The sequence below is a fragment of the Alligator mississippiensis genome, chromosome 1, assembly GCF_030867095.1.
Source record: "Alligator mississippiensis isolate rAllMis1 chromosome 1, rAllMis1, whole genome shotgun sequence".
Lineage (NCBI taxonomy): Eukaryota > Metazoa > Chordata > Crocodylia > Alligatoridae > Alligator > Alligator mississippiensis.
In genome coordinates this window covers 278232196-278245582 of record NC_081824.1, presented here as the reverse complement: position 1 = coordinate 278245582, position 13387 = coordinate 278232196, and positions in this window count along the sequence as shown.

The window sequence follows — 13387 nt, the reverse complement described above, 5'->3', positions numbered from 1 at the left end:
TGGCATGGAGGGAGCTCCTGCTACCAAAGCCTCATGTCTGTGGGCCAGATCAAATTGTTCCATGTGCTGCATCTGGCCCATAAGCCAATAGCTTCCTAACACCCATCATAAAGCAATGAGGTTTTTCTTCATAATGAGTTGCCAGGTAACATCTGCTAATGCTGTATAGAAGCTGATATCGGGGGTGGGGGAACAGCTTGTTGATCAGAAATGTAACTTTTGACATAGTACAAGCCTTTGCGGATAGAAAGTATTAGATTAAAAGAAACAAATGAAAGCCTTTTTGGCACTTCTTCACAATGTGGCTGATTCTGGGCCTCAGAGCAGATGGCCTTTGTTTTCCCTCCCCACACCAGTTGGCCCCAAAATTGCACAAACTTCACTAATAAGTGAATTATGTTCCCATGTGTGTCATGTGCTATGTATGTAGTAAGGAACAAGTTTCTTACCTAAGTTTTTTTGACTTAGTCAAATGTTGTTGTATGAATGATCTGACTAGCAGAGAGACTCAGAAATGGAGCAGTTTAAAGTAAACATCAGCCTGAACCTTCCTCCTTGCAGTTCAAAGGAAAAAACTAAAAAGAAACAAGAAAAAATAACAACACTTTGATTCACATGCATGTAAACAACAAATTATATAAATATGTATGATAGCATCTTTATTTTTAGTTCAGAAAGCCAAATTCCTGATAATTATGGATAGTTCTAGTCTGTGGTGTGTGTGTTAAGCAGCCAGCTTTTCAGTTTAGAATGCAATACATATAATATGCATGCATGATTTGATATTCAGTTGGCACATACCTTTCTAGTCTTTCTGAAAAATTGTGTAGCAAGTTCTAATTTGGATTTATGTTCTTCCAAAGTTGTCTAGATAGCATACGGTATAATCAAATACCCCTAAAATATGTAAGTGCACTGTAGAAGAATTAAGGTGATTTAATCTTGGGAGTTTACTACAGAGCGAGTTCTGATAGTCCATTCCTATGCATTGGGATAAACATATATAGCTTTACAAAGCAAGAAATATGTAAATAATGAAATCTAGAAAACGCTATTGATTTGTGTATACTCTCTGCCACTTCCCCAACCCTCTTAAACAGATTACTTTTTTTCAGCATGCCCAGAGAGCTCCAAAATCAGCTAATTATAGGGGAAGTTGTTGTTATTCTTCCTACTAAAAGGATCCATACATTTTCCTTCATTCTAGGCCTTACATATGCAGCAGGAGGAAGCCCATCAGGCCACAGTAATGCTTTTGTTTTTGTGAAATTAAAGTTGAATTTCCCCCCTTTCGCTCTCTTCACCTCATGAACATGTAGTCAGTCTGTCAAAATTGCTGACGTTTTTCTCCAAACTTGTACTATCATGAGGGTGGACACTGTACTGACAGCACTTGTGAGCTATGAAATAAGTTGAGAGTGGGAGAGAAAGTGTCAAATTTCACTTATTTCCCAGCATGGCACTTCAGTTGTGCTGTCCATGCTTCAGCAGAGAGGCAATATGGAGGAGCTCCTGGGGATGAGGGGGGAGAGCAGGAGAGAACATGTCAGCTTGCCTAATAATTGTCTGTAGATCCAGCCCTTCTTTCCTCATTGTATATCACACAGGGGAGTTGGACTTCTTGTCTATAAAATCCCTAGAATCATTGTATTGTGCAAGCAGCCCACTTCATCTCTTTCCCTTTCCTATGTTGCCTTGGAATAGCAGCCTCTTTCCCCTGCCTGTTCATGTATTTAGTCCCATAGCTCGGGTATCTTACTGCAATCCTGAAACATATAGGATTAAACCTTATATGTAAGATATCTTCCTACAGTTTTTTTTTTAAATAAAATAAAGGAAAGAGCAGCTTATATCCCAAAAAAGAGAAGGCTGCAAAGTTGGACAATGTTAGATGCCTGTGGGCGTGTCTACACATTCATTAATGCACAGTAATTACTGTGCCTTTAAATTACTACTTGTGTAATGAAGTACTAACTAGAGTTACTTGCACAGTAGCATTGGTGAACACCTTTTTAGTGATGCTATGGTGCAGTAGCCTAATCATACTGTGCAGTAGCGTATTAGTACTGTCCGTTCTGTGAGGTGCTACTGTGCAGCGCTATTAGGCTACTGCGCGTTTAAGCGACTTGTATAGACGTGCCCTGTGAAAGTTTAATTTGGCACTCTCCACTATGCATGTACCTTATGACATCTTCAATAATGTGATCACACAATACATTTCTAAATAGGATTTCACAGGTTGGATATGCAATGGGGTCAAATTTTGAAGGGGTAACTAAGTTTGAAATTGCCTAGCTCTTTAAAGAGTTTGAGATGTAACAGTGCTGTCAGGCTGGGTTCTGTACATGATAGGTATTTTCTGAAAAAGTAAATTTTTCACATTGTTAAGAAACCAAATTGATCTTCCTGGAGCCAGAGAGCCAGAGCCAGTTTTAGGGCTGAGTAATCAGGACAGTATTCCCTGCCAGGGGTTGTGGGCAGCACAGTGTAAAATCATTGCTCCAGTCAAGTAGCTGTTTAATTCTGTGAAGGTAAAGGAACTGAGTGACAGTTGGATTGGTTCTCCCATTATGCACTCAGAATGAATATACAAAATGTTGAGGTCATATTGGTGGGCCCCAGTGGAAATTGCTACATAAAAGGCTTCAGTCTCAAGAGCCTGGGGTACATGAACCAGGAGTGGAATATACGTATAAACAACACTGTTCGTACAACTTTAGTTTTTGTATAGGTCAAGTTACTTTTTCTTGCTCTGCAGAAGTTATAGAAAAGATGGAAGCTAGGACCCCCCAAAAAGCAGTGGGATTTGTTCAGAATCCTACCACATAGAACTGATGACTAGATGGCATAGGCCATTCCATTTTGCTATCTAGTAGACCATCCTGCTTTTCATAAGACTGGGCTTCAAAACTGGTAGAGCAGCCCCATAACAAATCCTTAGCAATATAGTATCGGCACAAATCCCTGCAGATTTTTCTCTAAACCAATAGAACATAATCTAATACTTAACCTTTGCTTCTCTTTTACATTCTGCAGACTTAATAATGAGCAATAATGCTATCTTGCAGAGAGTACCTTTATTTTAATAAAGTGGTTGACCTTATCCACTTAAAGTTGGCAAGCACTTCAATGTATTTGCTAAAACTATTAACAAATACTGCCATTCCCTTTTAAGAGAAATTTATCATTGTCATAATTTAGATCTATCCCCTTTCCAAAAATGCATAAATTGAATAAACGGTTGAAGTTCTTTCAGCATGTTTTGTCCTCATGTAGGTCTGTATTTTCCTTCAGTTATGTGTAAAATATAAATTTACAGGATTTATAGCATTCAGTAAAGGAATATAAATGATAAATCCTGTTCAATATTTTTTTTTTAACTGTGTGAACGTGGAACTTAAATATGGGTGAAAGAGTTTACTTTGCTTTCAATCAATTACATTTTCATTTTTTATATATCCTTCAGACAGGCAAGCAAGGGCAATGTGCAAAATTAATACAATCCACAAATATTATATTTCTCTATAATTAATCTTCATTAACTTTCATAAAGAAAAATTATAACATGATAAGCACACAGACACTTTCCCATTATATTTAAAAAGCATGGCCAACAATTAGAAAACATTCCACCAATGATACATTTCAGAAATCTCTTAAGTATCCATAAATAAGACCCAAAAGTTTTTATTTCGTGTGTGTAACAATATACCCAGTCAAAACTATGTTCGAAATAACAAATTACATGCAGCACAACATCAAAATAAAAATTCCTTATAGTAGTAAATACAAGAAGAGATAACTTATGATGGTTATTAATTAGAAGGATTTAATCATAGTTTACATCTTTCAAGTCACGTGGGTACAATACAGTAATACAGACATGTTCATATATCATACTGATAGGTAAATCAAAATAGATTGTGATATTTTATGTATAAGATGGTATGATAACTTAAAATTGGAGGTAGAACTGTGTGAAGATTCATTATGTAGAAGGATGAATAATAGTATTTATGCTTTAGATAATTCCTGTGAATATTTTGTATATAGGTTACTAATAACTAGTTTTTGGGAAGTTATACTTAGTTTATTGTGCATGTGATTATATTTCCACACTTTTAAGATTTTTTAACTTTTTTTTTTTTATACCATGCCTGTGTATTCTAATTATTTATTTTTTTGGACAATGTAATTTTCCTCATGTTGTTAGAATGTGTTAAAACCATATGATATGAGTAAAGATCTTCAACCTAGATTTTGTGATGGCTTTAGGATTCTTGGTGTAAGCCTCATGGACCTTATGCTTTAAGCATATTCTGTTTTTTGTGAAGCTTGAGTTTGAGGCACTGTCTTGATGGCCATAGACTTCTTGGCTACGGCCATTGCAAGTGGTAAAGTTGCCAGCAATGAGATATGGATGAGGAGGAGTAAAGAATTAAGTTCTATTGATGCTAACAGTGAAGGTGTAGTTACACCTTACAATTAGCATATGCTAACTTTAAGGAATGGTAGTTCGTGTTTAAGTTAGCATCTGTTTTGAGCAGTTGCACGTTAAGGGGTAATACCCCTGTAACGTGCATTGCTCTGACCTGTCCTTAGTGGGCTTGTGAGCAGGGTCATGACTAGGAGCCAAGTTGTCTCTGTGCCTGCCCAGCTTGCCTGCTCTCAGGGGCAGGGTAGGTGGCTCAGATTTTCAGACTGCTGGGGTCCCATTAAGCTCACCAGCCTCTGCTAGCCAGACTGGGCCCCTGCTGCCCAGATCACTCACCACTCCTTAATGGCTTTGATTGGACCTACTGCCACTCTCCACACTTCCATAGGCCTGCCGCTGCCTATGCTTCTGTCCCCCAGCCTGGATCAAGTCAGCATCCCAGATAAGGCCTACTGCTCCACTCTATCCCCTGCCAGCCTGGATCAGGCGTGCTATTCTCCACTGACCCCACACCTCCTGGATCAGGCTTGCCAGCCCCCAGCACTTTGGATCCTGTCTAACTGCCCCCCGGTAGCTCCCAGATCTCCTGTGGCTCCTGGCACACTGTAGAGGGAGCAATCGGGGAAAAGGAACCTGCTGCTGCCACTGCTGCTATTCTATGGGCTGGGCTCAGCTGAGACAGCAGCACCATATAACTGGTGGTAGGCAGGTTCCCTTTCCCCACCTGTTCCCCCAGGACAGTGCTAGCAGCCACAGGTGACCTGGGAGACATGGGGGCATGGAGGGCGGGGGGAGGGGAGTGAGCCATAAGGCTCAGGGGGAAGACAAGGGGGTGGGGGCAGGGAGGAGGGAGCCCCAGGAGCAGAGGTGAGCTGGGAATGGGAAGGGGAGGGGAGAGTCTTATCTTTTAAGACTGCCCCTGCTGTCACTCTGGGGGAGGATATAGAGCTGGGAGTAGTGCCTCCTGGGATACTGGAAGACTGCTCCCAACTGGTTTTGGGTCTGTGGAGCAGTCACATGCAATTGCAACATAAGCTGCCCAAAACTAGTTAGAGACAATCCCTGCTGGAACAGGATTCTCTCAAAGCATCTCAGAGGGCCATTGTCTCATGTTTTCCTGCCCTAATGTGTGGACACTCCTGTTTTAAGAGCCCTTAACATGTATTTATGTTAACATGTAACAACACCCTAAATAAAACAGTTCTTGAATTCCTGAAATCTAGCATCTTAAGGACTCTGTCCTGTCCTTTTCTTTGTCCTGAAATGGCAGAGGAACCAAGGTGGGAGGTTGAGGAGGGGACTAGGGACCTCTGATAATTTTTCATTTACTGATTTTTAGATTTCTTTACCAGATCTTCTGTTTCCCTAATAGATTATTTTCAGAATAATGTGTTGCTGTTATGTTAAGTGGTACAGTTCTGTTAACCAGGACATAGCATTACTTTTTAGGAATACTGATTTATTGTGATGCATTTTTGGAAATGACCCTTCTGTTTCAGGGAAGGGTAATTGAAGTAAAAATGCTTCTGTTTCTCCTCAATAAAAATAATATGAGGGGTTTTTTTTTAAAGCACATGTAACAACTAAATGAAAACAAACAAACAAACAAAAACATGCATTAGTGGTGGGGGACTGATAAAATATTTAGGTTTCACATTGTGTGGAAAAGTGAGAAAATGTTATTAAATAAGTTGCAGTGTATTTTGAGTTTTAGACTTGAAATATGCAAAGAAGCAGACAATACTATGATGATACCCAACAACTAGAAGCTGAAGATATTCATCCATGAAGTCAGAGTTGGGCAAATCTTAACTTTTTCAGTTTATGGGATTTTCTTTCCAATGCGTCCGGTAATATAGTAATTACAAAGAAATTTGTTTTGGAACCATTGAAATGTGGCCTTCCACAGGACCACAGATCTCTGAACTTCCAGAGTCCCTCTCAATAGAGACAGAACCAGAATTCCCGCGCTTCCAGCTCAGTGAGGGGGAACCTGCAAGCTCCAGGTGCTCGGTCCCAGAACAGTCTGATACAGACCGGAACTCTGATTCAGAGACAGGAACCTTGAAGCCTTGGTTTCTAAGCAAACTATCAGGTGAGCAACATGTTTGGTTTCTGCTACAAATCATTTGAGACTGTGTCTACAACTTGCTGAAAGATTTTTGTACTAAAAAAATAAATAAAAAAAAGTTTTCTGACCACACAAGACCACTGCCACCAAGAAGTGATGGGTGGTAGTGGTTGGAGACTCCCTTTTGAGGGGAATGGATGCATCCATTTGGCAGCCTAACCTGTTGTCTCGGGAGCTGCTTGCTCATAGCTCAGATTTGAGATAGCATGGAAGGGTTACTGAGACTCGTCTTACCCTCTGATTACTACTGCATGGTGCTTATACATGTGGGCACCAAAGATGCTGCCAGGGGAGACCCTGAGCAGATCAAAAGGCTTTGGGAGCAAGGGTGAAGGGGATGGGATCAGGTAGTGTTCGCCTCGATTCTTCTGAGGAGTCTTTTGTGGTTCGGTGGTAGAATCCTGTCTGGCACACAGGAGACCCAGGTTCTATTCCTGGACATCTATACAACTATAGCCATGGAGGCACCAAATATCTAGACTCAGCCTGGCCTTAGGATTCTGTCTCAATGGCCTAAAGAGGGGGAAGTGGAAGGTCTGGGAAGTTTCCACTCTTCCGTACTCCTGTCTAGGTGATCTCTCACTCGTACACCATGTTACGGAAGGATTGACAGTTGCCAAACTATGGAAGGGATCCTTCCAGTCAAGGGGAAGGGCCTGGGCAGGAACAGATGCATCCTGCAAATCAATGTATGGTTGTGCATATAGTGTTGAAAGAAGCCAAAGCCCTCCTGACACCATGGGATGTTGTTCGAAGAAGGATTGCCAGGAGGAGATAGGATCCACTTGACTAAGAGGCAAAAATCTCTTCGCACGCAGGCTTGCTAACCTAGTAAGAAAGGCTTTAAATTAGGCTTGCTGGGGGATGGAAACCAAAACCCTGAGGTAAGTGGGGAAGTGGGTGACGTGGAGGAAGCACAAGCAGGAAGGGGCAACAAAGGAGGTGTCCTCATTATTCCTGAGAAAGTAGGGCAGTTATCTCAGGTGTCTGTACAGAAATGCAGGGAGCCTGGGAAACAAACACGAAGAATTGGAAGTCCTTACGCAGTCTGGGAACTATGATGTGATTGGAATAATAGACTTGATGGGATAGCTCTCATGACTGGAGCATGGTCATGGATGGGTACAAACTATTCAGGAAGGACAGGCAGGGGAGAAGAGAAGTTGGAGCTGAGCTTCATGTAAAAGAGCTGTATGACTGTTCAGAGCTACAGTATGAAACTGGAGATTGGCCTGTTGAAAGTCTCTGGGTTAGGGTCAGAGGGGAGAGCAACAAGGGTCATGTTGTGGTAGGTGTCTGCTACAGACCAGGAGGATGAGGTAGATGAGGCTTTCTTCAAAACAGCTAGTGGAAGTTTCCTGATTTACAGACCATGGTTCTCAGTGGGGACTTCAGTCACCCTGACATCTGCTGGGAGGGCAATGCACAGGAATCCAGGCACTTTTTAGAGAGTGTTGGGGACATCTCCCTGGTGAAAGTGCTGGGGAAGGCAATTAGGGGTCATGCTCTTCTTGATCTGGTGCCCACAAACAGGGAAGAATTAGTGGGGAATATAGTAGTGGATGGCAACTCGTAGTAACAAGTACAAGATGACTGAGTTTAGGATTCTGAGGAAAGGAAGGGTGGAGAGCAGCAGAGTAAGGACCCTGGACTTTAGAAAAGCAGACTTCAACTCACTCGGGGGATGCATGGGCAGGATTCCCTGGGAAGCCAGTCTGATGGGGAGAGGAGCCAGCTCCAGGAGAGCCAGCTCCAGGAGATCTGGCTGTACTTTAAAGAAACCTTATTGAGGGCACAGTAATCGACCATCCTGATGTGCAGGAAGACTAGCAAGTATGGCAGAAGACCAGCTTGACTTAGCAGGGAACTCTTCAGTGAACTAAAACAAAAAAAGAAGCTTACAAGAAGTGGAAATCTGGACAAACATCTAGGAAGGAGTATAAAAGTATTGCTCGGGCATGCAGGGATGAAGTCAAGAAAGCCAAAGCGCACTTGGAGTTGCACCTAGCAAGGGACATGAAGGGTAATGAGAAGAGGTTCTACAAGTATGTCAGCAGCAAGAGAAGGATCAGGGGAAGTGTGGATCCTTTACTAAATGGGGGAGGCAACCTAGTGACAGAGGTTACAGAAAAGGCTTAAATATTCAGTGCCTTTTTCACCTAAGTTCTCACAGGCAAGGTCAGCTCTGAGACTGCTGCACCTGGAAGCACAATTTGGGGAGTAGGTGAACAGCCAACAGTGGCAAAAGTACAGGTTGGGGACTGTTTAGAAAAGCTGGATGTGTACAAGTCCGTGGGGCTGGATGGGATGCATTTGAGGGTGCTGACTGTGTTGGCTGATGTGATTGCAGAGCTGCTGCCCATCATCTTTGACAACTTGTCGTGATAAGGAGGGATCCTGGATGATTGGAAAAGGGCAAATATAGTGTCCATCTTTAGGAAAGGAAAGAGAGGATCCAGGGAACTACAAACCAGTCATCCTGGATTCACCATGGGCATGTTATGCCTGAGCAATCTGATTGCCTTCTATGATGTGATGACTGGCTCATGGATGCAGAGAGACTAGTGGGTGTGGTGTACACTGACTTTAGCAAGGCTTTTGATACAGTCTCCCATAAGGAAGCATGGGTTGGATGAATGAATTGTAAGGTGAATAGAAAACTGGCTGGATCATCGGACTTGGAGACTAGCAGTCAATGGCTCAATGTCTAGTTGGCAGCTGGTATTAAGTGGAGTGTCCCAGGGGTTGGTCCTGGGGCTGGTTTTTTATTCCAGTATTTTCATCAGTGACCTGGAAGGTGAGATGCAGTGCACCCTCAGCAAGGTTGCAGATGATACCAAACTGGGGGGAGTAGTAGATATGCTGGAGGGTAGAACTAGGATTCAGAGAGTTCAATGAATTGGAGGATTGGACCAAAAGACATCTCATGAGATTCAACAAGGACAAGTGCACTTAGGACAGAGAAATCCCATGCACTGCTACAGGCTGGGTGCTGACTAGCTAAGCAGCAGCTCTGCAGGAAAGGACTTGGGGATTACAGTGGGCAATAACCTGAAGATGAGCCAACAGTGTGCCCTTCGTTGAGAAGAAGGCTCACAGCATACTAGGCTGCATTAGTAGGAGCATTGCCAGCAGATAGAAGGAAGTGATTCTTCCCCTCTGTTCAGCACTGGTGAGGCCACATCTGGAGTACTTCTGGTCCACTTCCAGGTTATTTGAATTGCCATAAAACATAGGTGGCTTAGTCTTGGTAGATACTTCATACTTTTTAATGGAAGACTGCATATCTTTCTAAAATCCATGCTGCAGCTTCATCATTGGTAAGGCCAGATATTGGCACCAGTTAGTGAAGTTCTATAGCCTGTGTTGTGGAAAGGCCAGAATTATAATGGGTCCTTTTTGCCTTTAAAATCTATTCATTACTGTATGTGACTAGATGAACGTATATATAAAATACCATGTATTTATTTGTTGTGCATAATTGTGTGTACACATTTTGCAGGTGCTAGCTTCCCATGCCATATGGCCTTTGAAAACTCAACCGTGGTAGAGGCAGTGTTGCCAACTCTCTGTAAATTTTCAGACACTCGGTAAATAACCAGGCCAAAAATGCCTGTCCATAAATTCTGTTAAAATTTTGTGGCATTATAAATCAGGAAGCAAAAACAACTCCTACAAAAAAAAACACCTGCTGCTGAATCTGGTTGCATTATTAAAGCACAGACTGAGCATAGCAGTACCACCAGGACCAGGTACAGATATTACACTTTTACTGGTATAAGTGACTGGAAATTAGTCTCTACCTGTTATGGAACAGAAGTTTGGTGCACACAGACTAGTTTAAAAATGGTGGAACCCAGTCAAAGATTTGCAACCCCATGACCTCCTATCAGAGGGTGAATGTGTGTTCTGTTCAATACCAATCTGAATTATGCCACTTACAGTAAACCATGTAACTTAGATCAATTCCACCTTGGGCTTTTTGAATGTCTGTACTTAGCTCCATTGTCTAAGCAGGAGCAAAGCTCTCCAAAGGTAGCTCTTTTTGGAGATCCTGCCTTCCATCTGCCTCTAACACTGCTGGATGTCAAGTAGGCATAGTGGTCTTTCTTTGGGGGTTCATGCTAATACAGGCAGTGGGACTGGTCAGGGTAGGGCTGGGAGTGCAGGGTGCAATTAGTGGATCCAGGGTGTGGAGGTGCATAGGGAACCCTGGGGGTTACAGCATAGTTTAAGGTGCAGTCAGGGATACCAGGATGTGGGGGCGAGTGGGGCAGAGGCAGAACAATGTTAAACGATTGCTACAGTCAAGCAGGCTTATCAACCAAAGAACATTTTTTATTTATTTATTTTTTTTAAATCTCCAAACGGTTTTGAACCCACTCTTTGTGTGGCAGAAGTATTACTTAGGTTCTTACTTGCACAAAATGTACAATAAACAAATGTCAGTACAAAAAGTTTGGTCATCATCAGTAAAAACTTTGAAAATTGTCACTAAAAGAATGAGTCTTGGGTTGGTAACGCTTGTTAGAGGATGGATACATGAACAAGTGATAACAAATGACGGGTAGGAAGAGGACCTTTAGGTGTGCCAGTTGCTCTGTGGTAATAATTTCATGTATCCACTCCTCCACTTCTGTTGGTAGAATATACAGTACAGTAGCTTAGTCCTTCATTCAGGAATAAGCTGCCCAGTTTTAGTTTGGATTTAACAAGGAACATACTATACATTGTCTACAATTAACTCAATGTAATTTGTCTGCCTGTCAATACCTTAGTAGGCATAATATAATTAATTATAATCACACACTATTCTAAAAAGACAGAAAATAAAATTATCCTCTAGTCTTTGATCTTTTGGACTACAGCAACAGGTTTGTTTAAGTTCAGGTAGTGATAAACCAGGGCCCACATCATTTAAAAAAAAAAAAAATCTCTACTACATTTGTATTAAATGGCAGATTTGGTGTTCTTTTTGTTTGGGAGCCCAAGTCCTAAAATAACAGAAGAATATTATTCCCTTATCTTCCCTTACAAAATGTTTGCTTCAAAGCAGCATGGAGGCATGTTGCAATAGCATGGGGGAAGTTGTGCTATTTCTTCTTGTGATGCATTTCTCTGCTGCTAAAAAGAGGGCTCTGGTCTCCAAGCTAGTAAATATCATGCTTTTTTACAAAAAGTAAATCTGAAACAGAAAAGAAGGGAAAACCTTTTTCTTTAGGAATTTTTAAAACGTAACTTTACTAGGTATTATCCAGAGTAAATGGATGATAAAATATGGCTTTCTTGATGTTCCAAGAGAATGTATGTGCCTAAGACATGTTCTTGGCAGTCATAATGGTATTAAGTTTCATAGAAATAAGAAGAACTGGCAGTGAAGAGAGCGATACAATGCATGCAGTATAAAACATTTAATCCTGGAATCTGGACAAGTTCTGAGTGTACTAATGTAAATTTATTGAAACATAGGTTGGCACTTTATTTATATCCCATTTTAAATGAATGCTGTTGAGGATGGCGTTTAGTTTATAAAAGCTACCACACCCATAAAACACATGATCTTGGTGAGTTGAGCAGAATATTTAAAGGGGACCTTTTATATCAATTTAATTTGGTTCAAACAAAATTGCTTAACACATTAGGTTATTGAAATAAAAAAATGCTAATTTCCTATCACTGAAAAATAGAAGGAGCTGTTGCTGCTGGGAAGCTGCTGCCAAAACCAACCCTGTCCTACCCAGTTCAAGATGAGAGTATATTTAGGAGCTTCTTGTGCTGAACAGTACTAGACGTCTGCCTTCCATGTGAGAGGCCTATCAGAAACCTGGTTCTTAACTAGTGCAAAGAATAGCTATCTGATGGTATTGCTTTAAATCATTTTGAGTGTCCTTTATTGACTGTCCTTGACCTTTTTGTTTTTCAAAGACACTAGAGCAAAGGTACCTAGGTGTAGCATTTTTTGTATATAGTTTAAAAAACAGGGTTACTTGGACCCTGCTGCTCCCATATGGTTCCTTCATATTACACTTGTTATGTGAAAAGAAACCACAGCAAGAGATGCTAGTACAACCCTGTGAGGGATAAAAAGGAAGGCCCAAAAGATGCCAATGTTGAATTTCCATCAGATATCCCAATGCACAAAATAAGGCCAGGCCCTTTTGAATGAAAGAGACTGGACTGTAATAGACAACAGTACAGGACTTTTATGGTGCATTTGTGAGTACAAAATATGTGCTAATTATTATTGTTAGCATCTACATTTTTGTTTTCTGTGCTCATGATGGCAGCTTCCCATTGCCTTTGTATTAGAGCAGACAGAGATGTGGTTGTGGGTGGAGCTACCAGGGGTACAGCCATATTTTGTTTTGCCAATATAACCTCTGTGTTGAAATTGTTGATGTCAGAGCTTTAATGGGGAAACATATGTGCTTTAAAATAACGGAAGTCTTTCTATTTGGCCATATGATTTATAAAATGCTCTTCAATTTAAATTATTAATAATTGGCATATTTTGAAATATGAAGTGCATGGAAGCCGGATGCATTTTGAGTCCATATATGCCTTTCAGCATAAGAAACCAATGAAACCCCCAAATTTAGAAGTTGAATGAGTAAATGAAATTGAAGAACTTGAATGTAGTACTTGGTGGCAGTATGTATTTATATGGAAGGGCTGAATCGAAAAAGTAGGCAGGGGTACAGGGAATATAATCACAAAATGGGATAATAACGGTATATAGTTTTAGAAACTGCAGAGAGGGGCATTTGACTTGCTTTAAAACTCTAAGGGTGCATCCAGACAAGCGCACATGTGTGGCCCAC